The following is a 17,597-nucleotide window of genomic DNA, read 5'->3' as shown; positions in this document are numbered from 1 at the left end:
AGAGTTTTCCACAATCAACCTCTGGCAAATAATCAATTACGGTTCAGGATTTCCTTCCCTGGCACTGGTTCCAGTGCAAGTTTTTGCCCCAGTATATTGTGATTCTCTGTATTCACCTACCTATTTGTCTCTCCAGTTGTGGGGGGCAACATTTTACCTTGTGACCTCCCTTTTTTTTTTTTTTAACAGATCTAAGAAGAGTTGTTGATGTTTCAGTTTGCTCAGCTTTTACCTACGCTGGGATATTTAAAAGAACATCCCCAACCTACAAAATGAATAAATCCAATTTCTTATACATAAAATAATCAGGCTGGGCACGGTGGCTCACATCTGTAATCCCAGCACTTTGGGAGGCTGAGGCAGGCAGATCACTTGAGGTCAGGAGTTCGAGACCATCCTGACCAACATGGTGAAACCTCGTCTCTACCAAAAATACAAACATTAGCTGAGCATGGGGGCACGTGCCTGTAATTCCAGCTACTTGGGAGGCTGAGGCAGGAGAATTGCTTGAACACGGGAGGCGAAGGTTGCAGTGAGCCGAGACTGCACAACAGCACTCCAGCCTGGGCGACAGAGTGAGACTCCATCTCAAAAAAAATAAAAAAAAAGAATTGATATAGCAAACTTCACTATTATTTTATTTCAAGCAATTGCCACAGCAGCTCTAACATTCAGGAACTACCACCCTAGTCAGTAAGCAGCCATCAATGCTGTGGCAGGACTCCCCACCGGCAAAAAATTACAACTTGCTTTTAAATTAAGATATGTACATTTTTAAAGACATAATGCTTTTGTACACTTAAAAGACTACAGTATAGTATAAGCACAACTTTTTTTTTTTTTTGAGACAGAGTTTCACTCTTGTTGCCCAGGCTGGAGTGCAATGGCGCGATCTTGGCTTACTGCAACCTCCGCCTCCTGGGATCAAGTGATTCTCCTGTCTCAGCCTTCCGAGCAGCTGGGATTACAAGCGCCCGCCACCATGCCCAGCTAATTTTTGTATTTTTAGTAGAGACGGGGTTTTGCCATGTTGGCCAGGCTGGTTTTGAACTCCTGACCTCAGGTAATCCACCCCCCGGGCTTCCCAAAGTGCTGGGATTACAGACGTGAGCCACTGCGCCTGGCCCAAAGCATAAGTTTTATATGCACTGGGAAACTAAAAAAAATGTGGACATAGTGAGACTCCGTCTCAAAAAAAAAAAGTGACTTTTTAAATTGTGATATTCATTTTATTGCAGTGGTCTGGAACCATATCCACAATATCTCTGTGGTATGCCTGTAATGGAAAAAGATATTCTATGCAAATAGTAACCAAAAGAGAGATGAAATGGCTATACTAATATAACCAAATAGAATTAAGGAAACGACTGCTACAGGAGATCAAAGGGGACATTACATAAAGATATAGGGTGAATTCACCAAGGCATAAAACAATGATAAACATGTGCACCAAATATTAGAGCTGCAAAATATTTGAAGGAAACATTGATAGAAGTGAAGGGAGAAACAGTTCTAAAATAATAGTTGGAGGTTTCAACACCACTTTCAATAATGGATAGAACAACCAGAGAGAATATTAATAAGAAAATAGAGGACTTGAACAAGTAATAAGCCAAGTAGAACAAATAAGTCACATTCAAAACACTCCACCCAACAACAGCGGAATAGAATTTTTTATCAAGTGTACATGGAACTTTCTCCAGGATACACAATGTGTAGACCACAAAGCAATTCTTAATGAATTTTAAAAGATTGAAGTCATACAAAATGTATTTTCAGATCACAATAGAATAAAGCTAGAAATCAATAACAGAAGGAAAGCTGGAAATGTAGAAATATATGAAAATTAAACAATACAATTTTAAACAAACAATAGGTCAAGGAAGAAATCACAAGGGAACTTATAAAATGCCAAGAAGCAAATGAAAATAAAAGCACAACATAGCAAAACTTACAGAATACAGTGAAAGCAGTGCTGAGAGAGAAATTTGTAGCTAAAACCTACACAGATTGAAAATGAAGAAAGATCTCAAATCAATAACTGCATTTTACACTTTAAGAAAAAGCAAATAAAACACAAATCTAGCAGAAGAAAGGAAATAATAAAGACCAGAACAAAGATAAAATCAAAAGTAGAAAAATAAGAGAAAATTAGCAAAACTGAAAGTTAGCTCTTCAAAAAGATCAATATAATTGACAAATGATTAGCTAAATTGATGAGGTAAAAAAAGAGAGAAGACTCAAATTACTAAAATCAGAAATAAAAGTATATACATTACTACCAATTTAAAGAAATAAAAGAGAATACTATGAACATTTGTATGTCAAGAAATTAAATAAGTGGACAAAATCCTCACATCTCTAGAAACACACAATCTACAAAGACTGAATCGTGAAGAAATAGAAAATCTGAGTAAACCTGTAACTAATAAGGAGATTGATTTGGTAATCCAAAATCTCCCAAACAAAGAAATGCCTGGACCACATTTCTTTACTGACTGATTCTACCAAATATTTTAAAGAGAATTAACACTGATCTTTCTCAAACAGTTCTAAAAATTTGAAGAGAATGGAGTACTTCCTAACTCACTCTATGAGGCCAGCATCAACCTAATACCAAAACCAGAAAACACACTACAAAAAAGGAATAGACAAGTATTCCTTATCAATATTGATGTCAAATCCTCAATAAAATAATAGCAAACTGGAATCAGTGGCATTTTAAAAAAGATTATATACCTTTACAAGTAAAATGTATTCCTAAAATACAAGAATGATTCAATATATGAAGATGAAATGAATACACATTAATAGACAAAAAAAAAAAAAAAACACATGGTCATCTCAATTGATGCAGAAAAAGCATGTGGCAAAATCCAATCCTCTTTTGTGATAAAACCATTTAACAAAGTAAGAATAGAAGGAAACTACCACAACATGATAAAAACCATTCCTATGATTTTAACGATGATGTCCCTTCCCAAATTCATGTTGAAACTTAATCCCCAGTGCAATTATAAGAGGTGTAGCTTTTTGAAGGTGACTAAATCACTAGGGCTCTGTCCACATAAATGAGACTGGCATCCTTACAAAAGGGCTGAAGTATGAAGGGAGCACTCTCTTGCCTTTCCACCTTCCAGGATGTGAGGATACAGCAACAGGATGCTATCTTGGAGAGAGCAGCCCTCACCAGACACCAGTGGTAGTGCCTTGATCTTGGACTTCCTAGCTCCAGAACTGTAAAAAATAAATCTCTATTCTTTATAAAGTACCCAGTCTAAAGTATTTGGTTATAGCAGCACAAATGGACTAAGACAGCCATATATGAAAAATCTATGACTAACATCATTGGAGAATGATTGAAAACTTTCCCCCTAAGATCAGCAATGAAACAAGGATACCTACTTTTGGCAACTTTTTTTTTTTTTTGAGACTTAAAAGTCAAACTCTGCTGTTGCCCAGGCTAGAGTGCAGTGGTGCAATCTTGGAACTGCAACCTCCGCTTCCCGTGTTCAAGTGATTCTCCTGCCTCAGCCTCCCAAGTAGCCGGGATCATAGGCTGCATCACCACTCCCAGCTAATTTTTGTATTATCAGTAGAGATGGGGTTTCACCATGTTGGCCAGGCTGGTCCCGAACTCCTGACCTCAAGTGATCGACCTGCCTTGGACTCCCAAAGTGCTGGGATTAGAGGCGTAAGCCACCATGCCCGGCCACACTCTTGCCATGTCTATTTAACATCGTATTGAAAGGTCTAGCCAGAGCAATTAGGCAAGGAAAATAAATGAGGCATCCAGCAGGGCTCAGTGGCTCATTCCTGTTATCCCAGCACTTTGCGAGGCTGAGGCAGGTGGATCACGAGGTCAGGAGTTTGAAACCAGCCTGGCCAAAACGGAGAAACCCCGTCTCTACTAAAAATAACAAAAATTAGTTGGGCATGGTGACGGGCACCTGTAATCCTAGCTACTCTGGAAGCTGAAGCAGGAGAATTGTTTGAACTCAGGAGGCAGAGGTTGCAGTGAGCCAAGATCACGCCATTGCACTCCAGCCTGGGCAACAGGGCAAGACCCCATTAAAAAAAAAAAATGAGGCATCCAATTGGAAAGGAAGAAATGAAATCATTTCTGTTTGAAGATTACTTGATCTTATATGTAGAAAACTCTAAAGATTGGTTTCATTCAAAGAAACTTTTAGAGCTGAACAATCCATTCAGGGCTGGGCACGGTGGCTCACACCTGTAATCCCAACACTCTGGGAGGCCGAGGCAGGAGAATCACTTGAGGTCAGGAGGTGGAGACCAGCCTGGGCAACATGGTGAAACCCTGTCTCTACTAAAAATACAAAAATTAGCCAAGCATGGTGGTGCATGCCTGTAATCCCAGCTACTCGGGAGGCTGATGCAGGAGAATCCCTTGAACCTGAGAGGCAGAGGTTGCAGTGAGCCGAGATCATGCCACTGCAGTCCAGCCTGGGTGACAGAGTGATACTCCATCTCAAAAAAAAAAAAAAAAAAAAGCCGGGCTCAGTGGCTCATGCTTGTAATACTAGCACTTTGGGAGGCCAAGGCGGGCGGATCACCTGAGGTCAGGAGTTCAAGACCAGCCTGGCCAATATGGCAAAAACCCATCTCTACTAAAAATACAAAAATTAGCCAGATATGGTGGCAGGCACCTGTAATCCCAGCTACTTGGAATGCTGAGACAGGAGAATCACTTGAACCCAGGAGGCAGAGGTTGCAGTGAGCCGAGATTTCGCCACTGCACTCCAGCCTGGGTGACAGAGTGAGACTCCGTCTCAAAAAAACAATTCTACTTACAACAGCATCAAAAATAATAGAATATTTAGAAATTACCACAGGAAGAAAAAGACTTTACATAGAAAACTATACAACGTTTCTGAAAGAAATTTGAACAGACATTATTAAATGTAAAGTCATCTCTAATTCATAGAGTGGAAGACTTAATATTGACAACATGACAATATCATCCAAAGCTATCTACATTCTGCATAATCTCCATCTCCATCAAAATCCAACATGATTGTTTTTCATAAAAAGAAAACCCATTATAAAATTGATAGGGAATATTAAGTGACCCTTAATTGCCAAAACAATCTTTTTTTTTTTTGAGATAGAGTCTCGCTCTGTCACCCAGGCTGGAGTGCAGTGGCGCAATCTTGGCTCACTGCAAGCTCTGCCTCCTGGGTTCAAGTGATTCTCATGCCTCAGCCTCCTGGGTAACTGGGACTACAGGCACGCACCACCATGCCCAGCTAATTTTTGCAGTTTTAGTAGAGACAGACCACGTTGGTCAGGCTGGTCTCGAACTCTTGACCTCAAGTGGTCCACCTGCCTCAGCCTCCCAAAGTGCTGGGATTACAGGAGTCAGCCATCACACCCAGCCTCCAAAACAATCTTAAAAAGAACAAAGTTGGAGGACTCATGCTTTTTTGTTGCAAAACTTACTACAAAGCTGTAGTAATCAAAACAGTGTGGTTCTGACCGGCAATAAGGACAGACATATAGGTCACTACAGGACAATAAAGTGTAGAAATAAACCTATACATGATTAGTTGATTTTCAACAAGGGTACTAAGATCATTCAATTAGGAAAGGACAGTCTTCAAATTTTCAGGGGGACAATTGTATATCTAAATGCAAAGGAATGAAGTTGGACCTTACCTTACAGAATACACACAAATTAACTCAAAGTGGATCAAAGACCTAAACAAAGAGTTAAAGTTACAAAACAGAAGAAAACACAGGGAAAAAGCCTCATGACATTCAATTTAACAATAATTTCTGGTAGAATTTGGCTGTGAATCTGTCTGGTCCTGGACTTTTTTTGGTTGGTAAGCTATTAATTATTGCCTCAATTTCAGAACCTGTTATTGGTTTGTTCAGGGATTCAACTTCTTCCTGAGGATGTATGTGTCGAGGAACTTCTCCATTTCTTCTAGATTTTCTGTTTATTTTCTTAGAGGTGTTTATAGTATTCTCTGATAGTAGTTTGTATTTCTGTGGGATCAGTGGTGGTATCCCCTTTATCATTTTTTAATGCGTCTATTTGATTCTTCTCTCTTTTCTTCTTTATTAGTCTTGCTAGTGGTCTATCAATTTTGTTGATCTTTTCAAAAAACCAGCTCCTGGATTCATTGACTTTTTGAAGGGTTTTTTGTGTCTCTATCTCCTTCAGTTCTGCTCTGATCTTAGTTATTTTTTGCCTTCTGCTAGCTTTTGAATGTGTTTGCTCTTGCTTCTCTAGTTCTTTTAATTGTGATGTTAGGGTGTCAATTTTAGATCTCTCCTGCTTTCTCTTCTGGGCATTTAGTGCTATAAATTTCCCTCTACACACTGCTTTAAATGTGTCCCAGAGATTCTGGTATGTTGTGTCTTTGTTCTCATTGGTTTCAAAGAACATCTTTATTTCACAGCCGAATTCTACCAGAGGTACAAAGAGGAGCTGGTTCCATTCCTTCTGAAACTATTCCAATCAGTAGAAAAAGAGGGAATCCTCCCTAATTCATTTTATGAGGCCAACATCATCCTGATACCAAAGCCTGGCAGAGACACAACAAAAAAAGAGAATTTTAGACCAATATCCCTGATGAACATCGATGCAAAAATCCTCAATAAAATACTGGCAAACCGAATCCAGCAGCACATCAAAAAGCTTATCCACCATGTTCAAGTTGGCTTCATCCCTGGGATGCAAGGCTGGTTCAATATATGCAAACCAATAAATGTAATCCAGCATATAAACAGAACCAAAGACAAAAACCACATGATTATCTCAATAGATGCAGAAAAGGCCTTTGACAAAATTCAACAACCCTTCATGCTTAAAACTGTCAATAAACTAGGTATTGATGGGACTTACCTCAAAATAATAAGAGCTATTTATGACAAACCCACAGCCAATATCATACTGAATGGGCAAAAACTGGAAGCATTTCCTTTGAAAACTGGCACAAGACAGGGATGCCCTCTCTCACCACTCCTATTCAACATAGTGTTGGAAGTTCTGGCCAGGACAATCAGGCAGGAGAAGGAAATAAAAGGTATCAATTAGGAAAAGAGGAAGTCAAATTGTCCCTGTTTGCAGATGACATGATTGTATATTTAGAAAACCCCATTGTCTCAGCCCAAAATCTCCTTAAGCTGATAAGCAACTTCAACAAAGTCTCAGGATACAAAATCAATGTGCAAAAATCACAAGCATTCCTATACACCAATAACAGGCAAACAGAGAGCCAAATCATGAGTGAACTCCCATTCACAATTGCTTCAAAGAGAATAAAATACCAGGAATCCAACTTACAAGAGATGTGAAGGACCTCTTTAAGGAGAACTACAAACTACTGCTCAGTGAAATAAAAGAGGACACAAGCAAATGGAAGAACATTCCATGCTCATGGATAGGAAGAATCAATATTGCAAAAATGGCCATACTGCCCAAAGTAATTTATAGGTTCAATGCCATCCCCATCAAGCTACCAATGACTTTCTTCACAGAATTGGAAAAAACTACTTTAAAGTCCATATGGAACCAAAAAAGAGCCTGCATTGCCAAGTCAATCTTAAGCCAAAAGAACAAAGCTGGAGGCATCACACTACCTGACTTCAAACTATACTACAAGGCTACAATAACCAAAACAGCATGGTACTGGTATCAAAACAGAGATATAGACCAATGGAATGGAATAGAGCCCTCGGAAATAGTACCACACATCTACAACCATCTGATCTTTGACAAACCTGACAAAAACAAGAAATGGGGAAAAGTTTCCCTATTTAATAAATGGTGCTGGGAAAACTGGCTAGCCATACTTAGAAAGCTGAAACTGGATCCCTTCCTTACACCTTATGCAAAAGTTAATTCAAGATGGATTAAAGACTTAAATGTTAGACCTAAAACCATAAAAACCCTAGAAGAAAACCTAGGCAATACCATTCAGGACATAGGCATGGGCAAGGACTTCATGACTAAAACACCAAAAGCAATGGCAACAAAAGCCAAAATTGACAAATGGGATCGAATTAAACTAAAGAGCTTCTGCACAGCAAAAGAAACTACCATCAGAGTGAACAGGCAACCTACAGAATGGGAGAAAATTTTTACAATTTACCCATCTGACAAAGGGCTAATATCCAGAATCTACAAAGAACTTAAACAAATTTACAAGAAAAAAAATCAAACAACCTCATCAAAAAGTGGGCAAAGGATATGAACAGACACTTCTCAAAAGAAGACATTTATGCAGCCAACAGACACATGAAAAAATGCTCATCATCACTGGCCATCAGAGAAATGCAAATCAAAACCACAATGAGATACCATCTCACACCAGTTAGAATGGCAATCATTAAAAAGTCAGGAAACAACAGTGCTGGAGAGTATGTGGAGAAATAGAAACACTTTTACACTGTTGGTGGGACTGTAAACTAGTTCAACCATTGTGGAAGACAGCGTAGTGATTCCTCAAGGATCTAGAACTAGAAATACCATTTGACCCAGCCATCCCATTACTGGGCATATACCCAAAGGATTATAAATCATGCTGCTATGCTGCTATAAAGACATATGCACACGTATGTTTATAGTGGCACTATTCACAATAGCAAATACTTGGAACCAACCCAAATGTCCATCAATGACAGACTGGATTAAGAAAATGTGGCACATATACACCATGGAATACTATGCAGCCATGAAAAAGGATGAGTTCATGTCCTTTGTAGAGACATGGATGAAGCTAGAAACCATCATTCTGAGCAAACTATCACAAGGATGGAAAACCAAACACCACATGTTCTCTTGTAGGTGGGAATTGAACAATGAGAACACTTGGACACAGGGTGGGGAACATCACACACTGGGGCCTGTCGTGGGGTGGGGGGACTGGGGAGGGATGGCATTAGGAGATATACCTAACGTAAATGATGAGTTAAGGGGTGCGGCACACCAACATGGCACATGTATACATATGTAACAAACCTGCACGTTGTGCACATGTACCCTAGAACTTAAAGTAAAATAAAAAAAAACACAATAATTTCTTCAGTATGACGCCAAAAGCACAGACAATAAAAGGAAAAAACAAATAAATTGGACTTTATCAAAATTAAAACCTTTTGTATACATAAGGACTCTATCAGTAGAGTGAAAATGCAACCTATGGGATGGGAAAACATATTTGCAAGTCATATATTTGATAAGAGGTTAATATCCAGAATATATAAAGAATGCCTACAACTCAACAACAAAAAATCAAGCAATTCAATTTAAAAAACAAAAGGCCAGGTGCGGTGGCTCACACCTGTAATCCCAAGACTTTGGGAGGCCGAGGTGGGCAGATCACCTGAGGTCGGGAGTTTGAGACCAGGCTGACCAACATGGAGAAACCTGGTCTCTACTAAAAACACAAAATTAGCTGGGTGTGGTGGCACATGCCTGTAATCCCAGCTACTTGGGAGGCTGAGGCAGGAGAATCGCTTGAACCCCAGGAAACGGAGGTTGCAGTGAGCCAAGATTGTGCCATTGCACTCCAGCCTGGGCAACAAGAACAAAATTCCGCCTCAAAAAAAAAAAAAAAAAGCAAAAGACTCAAACATTCTCTAAATAAGATATATGAATGGCCAATAAGCAAATGAAAAGATGTTCAACATCCACTAATCATTAGGGAAATGCAAATAAAAACCTCAATGTGATACCATTTCACACTTGTTGGGATAACTACTTTTATACAAAAAAGAAGATGAAAGAAAAAGAAAATAGCGTTGGCAAGTGTATTAGTCCGTTCTTGCACTGCTATAAATAAATACCGGAGACAGGGTAATTTATGAAGAAAAGAGGTTTAATTGGCTCATAGTTCTGCAGGCTGTACAGGAAGCATAGCAGCATCTGCTTCTGGGGAGGCCTCAGGAAACTCACAATCATGACAGAAGGGGAAGGGGAAGCAAGCATGTCTTTCATGGCGGGAGCAGGAGGAAGAGAGGAAGTGGGGTGGTGCTACACACTTTTAAACAACCAGATCTCATAATAACTTACTCACTATACAGTACCAAGTGGGGATGGTGCTGAGCCATTCATGAGAACTCCACCCCAATAATCCAGTCACCTCCCACCAAGCCCCACCTCCAACACTGGAGATTACAATTAGACATGAGATTTGGGCAGGGACACAGACCTAAACCATATCAGCAAGGATATCTAGAAATTAAACCCTTGTGCCTTGCTGGTGGGAATGTAAAATGATACACCCTCTGTGGAAAACAGGATGGCAGTTCCTTAAAAAGTTAGACAGGGAATTTCCTTATGATCTAGCAATTCCACTCCCCAGTTTACATCCCAGTGAACCCATAGGGGAAAAAAAGTTGACAATATCATAAATTGAAAATGAGTTTTTGACTTTTTTTTTTTTTGAGACAGAGTCTCACTCTTTCGCCCAGGCTGGAGTGCAGTGGTGTTATCTCGGCTCACTGCAACCTCCGCCTCCCGGGTTCAAGCGATTCTCCTGCCTCAGGCTCCTAAGTAGCTGGAATTACAAGTGTGTGCCACCGTGCCTGGCTAATTTTTGTATTTTTAATAGAGACAGCGTTTCACCATGTTGGCCAGGCTGGTCTCAAACCCCTGACCTCAAGTGATCTGCCCGCCTCTGGCTCCCAAGGTTCTGGGATTGCAGGCATGAGCCACTGCGCCCGGAATTTGTTTTGTTTTTCTGAGACAGAGTCTTGTTCTGTCACCCAGGCTGGAGTGCAGTGGCACGATCTCGGCTCACTGCAACATCCACCTCCCAGATTCCAGGGATTCTCCTACCTCAGCCTCCCGGGTAGCTGAGATTACAGGCACGCTCCATCATGCCTGGCTAATTTTTGTATTTTTAATAGAGACAGGGTTTCACCATGTTGGCCAGGCTGGTCTCGAACTCCTGACCTCAGGTGATCTGCCTGCCTCAGCCTCCCAAAGTGTTAGAATTACAGGCATGAGCCACCGTGCCCCGCCAGAGTTTTTGACTTTTGATACTTCCAACTTATGATGGATTTATCTGGACACAACACCATCATAAGTTGAGAAGCATACTGAATGTCTATCACTTCCGCACCATTGTAAAGTGGAAAAATCATAAGTCAAGCCGTCATAACTCTGGAACTATCTGTATATCTGAAAAAATTGAAAGCAAGGATCAGAATCTGGCACACCAAGATTCACAGCAGCATTATTCACAATTGCCAAAAGGTAGAAACATCTCAAATGTCTATCAGCAGATGAATGGATGAACAAAATGTTGTATATACTTACAATGGAATATTATTAAGCCTTAAAGAGGAAGGAAGTTCTGATATGTGCTACAACATGAATGAACCTCAAAGGCATTATTGCTAAGTGAAATAAGTCACACACAAAAGGACAAATATTGCATAATTCCACTTATACCTAACATAGGCAAATTCATAGAAGCAGAAAGTAGAATAGCACTTACCAGGGGCTAGAGGGAGGGGAAATAGGGAGTTAGTTTTAATGGACACAGTTTCTGTTTGGATAGGTGAAAAAGTTATGGAGATGAATAGTGGTGCTGGTTGCACAACAGTGTGAGTGTACTTAATACCCCTGAGTTGTACACTTAAACATGGTTAACATAGTAAATTTTATGCTATGTGTATTTTACACAATTTTAAAAAGATAAACTATGAGTTAAAAGCATTGGGTAAATAAGTAGAATTTCAAAAAAGCATTTAAAAAATTATTTCCAAGTGTACTTTTCCAGAGTAGACTAGATACCATTGAAGTAAGAGAGACCCATCAATTAGAATAGAGATAGGAAGGCAAATGAAATTAAAATGACCAGAGTTTAAAAAGGATTAGACAGAAAGTAATAAATGTAACAGGCAGGCACAGGAGATCCAATAGGCACATAATTCATGTCCCTGAAGGAGAAATTTGAATAGAACAGAAAATGTATTTACAGATGTAATTTTAAAAATTTTCCAGAGTTAAAAGTATGAATCTAAAAATTGAATGGGTACTTCATGTCCAAGGAAAATAGACTCAAAAATATATTCTTGTAAAGTTATTGGACTTCAAAGATAAAGAAAGTATGCTTTAAGCAACTATGCAAAGTAATTAACTAAAAGGAGAAAATTAGACTGGCCTCCAAGTCGCCACAGCTATATTTGATATTTGAGGACAGATGGGTAAAGTCTATATAGTCTTCATGCAAAGAAAGTGTGACCCAAGAAATTTTTACTCAGCTGAACTGTACTTCAGGGACAAAGGCAACACAAACATGTTTTTTAATGTGCAAGAATTCAGGAAATATAGTTTCTACAACACTTTTTAAAAGATTCTAATAGAGGGTAAATGGAGAAAAGACACAGAAGGGACTGGTGATGACCATCAAATCCATTTAAAGATGCAACTAAGATGAAAACAAACATGGCAATTATGGTTAAAGAACAAAATGTAGGCCAGGCATGGTGGCTCACACCTGTAATCCCAGCACTTTGGGAGGCTGAGGCAGGTGGATCACATGAGGTCAGGAGTTCGAGACCAGCCTGGCCAACATGGAGAAAGCCCATCTCTACTAAAAATACAAAAATTAGCTGGGCATGGTGGCATGCCTGTAATCCCAGCTACTTGGGAGGCTGAGGCAGGAGAATCATTTGAACCTGGGAGATGGAGTTTGCGGTAAGTCGAGATTGAGCCACTGCACTCCAGCCTGGGTGACAGAGTGAGACCATGTCTCAAAAAAAAAAAAAAACGAGAAAAATATATATATTATAAACTCTGACAGTGAAGGAGTGATATAACCAACAAAAGTTGAATGAGAAAGAGCAGAAGATAGGAAATAGGTCAAGTATGCTGGTGATATAGTTTGGCTGTGTGTCCCCACCCAAATATCATGTTGAATTGTAGTCCCCAGTGTTGGAGGTGGAGCCTCGTGAGAGGTAATTTGATCATGGGGGTGGTTTCTAATGGTTTAGCACCACCCCCCACGTGCTGCCTCATAGTAGAGTTCTCACAAGATCTGGTTGTTTGAAAGTGTGTAACACCTCACCTTTCTCTCTCTCTCTGCTGCCAGCCATGTGAAGATGTACTTGCTTCTCCTTCACCTTCTGCCATGACTGTAAGTTTCCTGAGGCCTCCCCAACCAAGCTTCCTGTACAGCCTGTGGAACTGTAAGTCAGTTAAACCTCTTTTCTTTGTAAACTACCTAGGCTCAGGTAGTTCTTTTTTTTTTTTTTTTTTTTTTAATTTTTTTTGCACACAAAAACAATAAACATTTTCTAATAATACATACAAACAAAAAGATGCGTATCAAACATATTAGGAAGGTTGCACATGGGAAGTCGGGGAATAGAAATGGGGGGTGGGAGTTAAAATAAATGAGAGAGGGACTTTATATGGATCAGTGATAATAACTCAATCCTCTATTTGACAAAGAAGAGGGAGAAGGAAGAGGAAGAAAAACAAAGTGGGATAAAGGATCAGAAAGGGAGGAAAATAGAAAAAATTAGAGTATGACTCCAGGGTAGACCTGTTTTGTTGTCACTGAGTTGGTTGGTTAGTTTGTCTGTTGTATTTTTCATGTTTCGCCATGTTGGCCAGACTGGTCTCGAACTCCTAGCCCGAAGTGATCAACCCACCTCGCCCCCCAGAGTGCCGGGACCACAGGCGTGGGCCACCACGTCCAGCCCCCACATTGCTTCTGGCCTCCGTGGTAGACCTCCGAGACGGAGCGGCCGGGCAGAGGTGCTCCTCACTTCCCAGACGGGGTGGCCAGGCAGAGACGCTCCTCACTTCTTCCCAGATGATAGGTGGCTGGGCAGAGGCGCTCCTCACCTCCCAGACGATGGGCGGCCGGGTAGAGGCGCTCCTCACTTCCCAGACGGGGCGGTCGGGCAGAGGCGCTCCTCACTTCCCAGACGATGGGTGGCCGGGCAGAGGCGCTCCTCACTTCTTCCCGGACGGGGCGCCCGGGCAGAGGCGCTCCTCACTTCTTCCCGGACGGGGCGGCCGGGCAGAGGCGCTCCTCACTTCTTCCCGGACGGGGCGGCCGGGCAGAGGCGCTCCTCTCTTTTCCCGGACGGGCGGCCGGGCAGAGGCGCTCCTCACTTCTTCCCGGACGGGGCGGCCGGGCAGAGGCGCTCCTCACTTCCCAGATGGGGCGGCCGGGCAGAGGCGCTCCTCACTTCCCAGTCGATGGGTGGCCAGGCAGAAGCGCTCCTCACCTCCTAGACGATGGGTGGCCGGGCAGAGGCGCTCCTCACCTCCCAGACGATGGGTGGCCGGGCAGAAGTGCTCCTCACTTCCCAGATGGGGAGGCCGGGCAGAGGGGCAGCCGGGCAGAGACGCTCCCTACCTCCCAGACGGGGCGGCGGCCGGGCAGGGGCTGCAATCCCATCACCCTGGTAGGCCAAGGCAGGCGGCTGGGAGGCGGAGGCTGCCGCGAGCCCAGACCACGCCACCGCGCGAGCCCAGACCACGCCACCGCACTCCAGCCCAGGCAACACCGAGCACCGGGTGAGCGAGACTCCGTCTGTAGTCCTAGCACCCTGGGAGGCCGAGGCGGGCAGAGCGTTCGGGGTCAGGAGCTGGCGACTAGCGTGGCCAAGATGGCGAACGCGCGCCGGCAGGCAAAGGAGAAAAAACAGGCAGCGGTGGTGCGCGCCGGCAGTCCCAGGCAGTCCGCGGCGCGGGGCAGCAGCGAGACGAGGAGATTGCTGCCCGGGCCACAGAGGGAAAGAAAGAAAGAAAGAAAGAGAGAGAGAGAGAGGGAGGGAGAGAGGGAGGGAGGGAGGGAGGGAAGGAAGGAAGGAAGGAAGGAAGAAGGAAGGAAGGAAGGAAGGAAGGAAGGAAGGAAGGAAGGAAGGAAGCGGCTCAGGTAGTTCTTTATAGCAATGTCAGAACAAACTAATACAGCTGGTTTCCTGAATGTTTAGAGCTGGTGGCCAGAATATATTATTTAAAGCTGGTAGAGGCTGAGGCAGGAGAATGGCGTGAACTCGGGAGGCGGGGCTTGCAGTGAGCCGAGATTGAGCCACTGCACTCCAGCCCGGGCGACAGAGCGAGACTCCGTCTCAAAAAAAAAAAAAAAGCTGGTAAATCAAGCACAGAGGTCTAAATATTTTTAAAGGCATAAAGGTAAAGCTTAAAAACAATATAATCCCTAAGTTGGGTGGTATGAAGAAAGGATATATGCTGATTCCATCATGTTTATGGAAAGGAGTAAAAAAGGCCAGGCGCAGTGGCTCGCACATGTAATCCATGCTCTTTGGGAGGCTGAGGCAGGTGGATCACTTGAGGTGAGGAGTTCAAGACCAGCCTGGTCAACATGGTGAAACCGTGTCTCTGCTAAAAATACAAAAATTAGCCGGGCATGGTGGCATGCACCTGCACTCCCAGCTACTCGGGAGGTTGAGGTGAGATAATCACTTGAACCCAGGAGGCAGAAGTTGCAGTGAGCCAAGATCGTGCTACTGCACTCCAGCCTGGATGAGTGAGATCCTGTCGCAAAAAAGAAAGAAAAGAAAAGAAGGAAGGAAGGAAAGAAAAGAAAGGAAAGAAAGAAAGGAGTTAAAAAATACTCTCAGGAAGATCCTAGGAAAAAGTGCAAACCATGACAAGAGCATCTAACTGTATTGCAAACATATGAAATGGTATCACTGAAGGGGTGGAGGGCAAAGGTGCTGATTTGGTAACTTTGGAATAAATGAGATCTATAAAGCCAAAAGCAATAGGAACTGCAAAAAATCATGGTACTCTAGTAGGTAAAGTTGTTTCCCACAAAAAAATAAATGACATATAATTGTGAGGTAAGCAATCCTGAGACCGCTATACATGTACACTGGAATCAAACAATTGCATAAGTGGATGGCGGAAAATGGGAGCCTGAGTTCTCACTGATGGAGTAGGAATTTACCAATAAACAAAGGAGGTTAGAACAATCCATGTGGTAATGGACTAGTGTTGGAGACATCAGCAATATCTCACATTTTAGTCAATATAGATTCAGGTGATTACATATAGAAATATTTGCAGATATGTAACATATACAGATAAGTATACACACACATATTTATGTGCTTTGTCAGCTGAGAGTGCCCAAAAGAAACAAAGCTCCAGTAGCAATAAGCATGCCAGGACCTATATCTTGGATTCCAATATTATTCTACAATAAAAAGAACCTTGGCTTCTTGGAGAAATGGCGGATTCTGAGACTTGGGCAGGAAATATACAAGATTAGCTCGGAATATTGTGCAGTGTCAGAAAATAGACAAGTGTTAAACAAGGGAAACTCACATTGATGAGGGTCTGTCAGAGAAGCAGAGGAGCTGAAAGATCTCCCAATGGCCAAAGCTGAAGCCATCTGAGCAACAAAATAAAGTAATATTAGATTATAACCCAAAGTACAAAATACCACCAGTCCACACTGATATAAACAAATGATTGAATCAGTTACTAAATGGGAGAGAAGAGACAAACCTGTGCAGAATTTCAGATTAGTTATATAGATACTGCATTGAATTCATGGTGATTAATTCCAGTGCTAGAAGAAAAACTGGATGTTTTGCAGTTTCTGAGAAAATATCTATTTTCTTCAACATGTCACCTTCCTAAGACGTTTTTCAAGGGTAGTTTTAACTGTTTTTGATTTTTTCCTTATATGCTGATTTCAGAGCCTCAGCCTGAAGAAGGTGGGATTCATTGCCTTGTCTGCCTATAGAGCCCACTACAGGGCCATACACAAGGCAAGCCTTCTTGCTTGCATTTAAAATAGTCATAATGGTGCTTTACGTGGTGTCATGTGGTGTGATGTTTCTGTAATCATTTAGTGCTGAGACTGATAAATTTATCAGTCACTGGTGCCAGTTCAGCTGACACCCTCCACCTTCTTCCCAAACAAACCTCCTCCTCCCCACCTCCTCTTTCTCTCTCAGCCCCAGTGATTACAAGCTTCTGATCATTGCCTGAAGCCTCTGCTTTGACCTATTACATTCATGCCCACCATCAAGTCCAGTTTAAACCCGTGCCTCCTACTGATACCTCCTGCTAGGGTACTAGTGATTTACTATTCTTTAAGACAGAAGTGACCCGAAACCCAGCTCTCCCAGGATAGCTGCCAGGACCTGGCCATGATTCAAGCCCAAATAACATAAGCCAAATTACACACTCAGTGGGGAAGGCATTTTTTTCAAGTCCCCACCCTTGTGTAAGTGAAGATGGAACAAAGATTGTGTGACCACGTTGTTCAAACACAGGAAAATGACTGCATTCCCTCCCCTTAGTTTTCATTTGTTGATTCTTCTCCAAGCCCTGACTTCCAACCGTACTTCTTTTTTGATGCTGCCTCTTGCTTAGAGGATTCTGAAGGGAAGGACAGGGTAGTATGCTGTTCTAAAGAGTATGGTACTTTATCCTTAGGCATGGGGAGCCACTGAGAGGTTTTTAAGGTGGTCAGCTTCATATTTTTTGTCTTTGGAGGTAAGTTCACTCTGAAGGCCAGCCAATGGCAGGGCAAGGCACCCACTGTCCTCTCCAGGAAAGCAGTGGCCATTCTGGGCACATCTAAGTCAATCCAAAGCAGAGAGGGGCAGGA

General features: G+C 42.2%; 1 long non-coding RNA gene across 1 annotated transcript; it reads right to left on the bottom strand.

Moving 5' to 3' along the window:
• Nucleotides 1–10,829: 10,829 nt before the first annotated feature.
• On the bottom strand, nucleotides 10,830–16,619 carry LOC131382256 (uncharacterized). Its single transcript, XR_009211557.1, has 4 exons — nucleotides 16,484–16,619; nucleotides 16,301–16,367; nucleotides 13,056–13,166; nucleotides 10,830–11,161 (listed from the first exon to the last, which is right to left on the bottom strand). It is a non-coding gene; the product is annotated as an uncharacterized LOC131382256 (long non-coding RNA).
• Between the last annotated feature and the right edge of the window lie 978 nt (nucleotides 16,620–17,597).

The sequence above is a fragment of the Hylobates moloch genome, unplaced genomic scaffold, assembly GCF_009828535.3.
Source record: "Hylobates moloch isolate HMO894 unplaced genomic scaffold, HMol_V3 SCAFFOLD_21, whole genome shotgun sequence".
Classification (NCBI taxonomy): domain Eukaryota; kingdom Metazoa; phylum Chordata; class Mammalia; order Primates; family Hylobatidae; genus Hylobates; species Hylobates moloch.
Note: the sequence above shows the minus strand (reverse complement) of the source record. Positions and strands in the feature narration are given on the sequence as shown.